This window comes from Anguilla anguilla, chromosome 2 (assembly GCF_013347855.1).
Source record: "Anguilla anguilla isolate fAngAng1 chromosome 2, fAngAng1.pri, whole genome shotgun sequence".
In the NCBI taxonomy this organism is placed as follows: domain Eukaryota; kingdom Metazoa; phylum Chordata; class Actinopteri; order Anguilliformes; family Anguillidae; genus Anguilla; species Anguilla anguilla.
In genome coordinates this window covers 75840682-75842389 of record NC_049202.1, presented here as the reverse complement: position 1 = coordinate 75842389, position 1708 = coordinate 75840682, and positions in this window count along the sequence as shown.

Genomic DNA, 1708 nt, shown 5'->3' with positions numbered 1-1708 from the left:
CCCTCGCTTCACACTTCCGTGCGAAATTCCTGTAAAATTAAAAGTAATAGAAGGGGTGCTGGGATCATACAGCCTCAATCTGCTTATGCAGATTACAGCAGCCTACTTACTGCTTACAGGTCAGATTTACAAGCCTATCAGCTGAGTGCAGGTCACAGCACACTGCAGGCACCATTATGAACACTTTCTGAAACTCTACAAAAGGACACCATTTCAGTGAAATACAGGACTTAGTCAAAAGAGAGAATGGGGAAATAAAGAATGTTCGTTTTGTGGGGTTCCGGAGGGCACCACCCTCAGTGGAGTTGGCGTCTGGAAGGGGACTGTGGCTGGTAAAAAATACACACACAGTAGGGTAATTTGGAGATGTTTGGTGCCCTTTGAAGAAGTTTTGGGGACACTTAAGCCCAGATTTGGGTAAATACGTGTCATATTTTTCTGTCCTTCAATACATTCCATACTTTTATTCTGGAATATGACTGTCCTTCAGTACATTCCGTGCTTTTATTCTGGAATATGATTGGGAAAAGGTGATTTTTTTCCAGTATCAGAAATACATATAATCACTACAGAATGAAGACAAAACAAAACAATTTTTGTATTTCTTTGTTGCTTTTTTGTAGTGTAGGCAGTACTGTAGTGTGTTCGGACTGGAGGGGTTCTGTAGTGTGTTTGGACTGGAGGGGTTCTGTAGTGTGTTTGGACTGGAGGGGTTCTGTAGTGTGTTTGGACTGGTGGGGTTCTGTTGTGTGTGTGGACTGGAGGGGTTCTGTAGTGTGTTTGGACTGGAAGGGTTCTGTAGTGCGTTGGGACTGGAGGGGTTCTGTAGTGCGTTTGGACTGGAAGGGTTCTGGATCATCTGCATTTCTGTATCCTGTTCTTCTCGTGCTTTATGAAGAAGAAACTGTCGCCACCTCTATTCACTGGAGCCGGGGGTTGCTATAGTTACAATAGTAGTGATGTCAGATTCTCCAGTGGGACCACAGCTACCTGCCGAATTCCAGCAGCAGGTACAGATGCAGTGTTGTAGATTGGTTTGGTCAATGTGGCTAACTCCTGAAGCTGTATAAGTGCTGAAGTTCACTCCCTAGCTGCGTTGTGCGGAAGTGTAAAGTTGCAGGATTGATCTGTTTCCTGAGTGATGTGCAGGCTGGTATTTTTCATCATTGCTAGTAAAATATTTAGGCTTTGTGCTTTTAACACAGGAGCAGTTACCCAGAATGCTTCTCTCTGCAATTGAAGGTTACCTGTCTCCAGTCTACAGACCTATCACATATCCAGCTCCTGTGGTCCTCATGATCTCTATGCTCCCAAATGCAGAGGTCCTAAATGTTCTGATCAGTAACAGGAGTTTCTGATATTGTATTACCATTTCTAATTAATCATGAAGTACAGCACATTCATTGCTATGATACTTCTCTTGCACCAACTCCTTCATGAATATTCATAAGATGTCCTTGGAATGTGTGCAGCATTGTGTGTGTGTGTTGTGTATGAGTGTGTGCAAGTGTTTGTAGTGTATGAATGCAGTGTGTGTGCATGTGTTGGAATGTGTGTGAGTGCGTGTGTGTACGTGTGCACGTGGATATGCACTGTATGAGGCAATAAGCCTGTGTGTGTATCTGTGTGTATGCGTATGTGTGTGTATATGTGTGCTTATGTATGTGTGTGTGTATATGTGTGCGTGTGTGTGTGTGTGTGTGTGTGT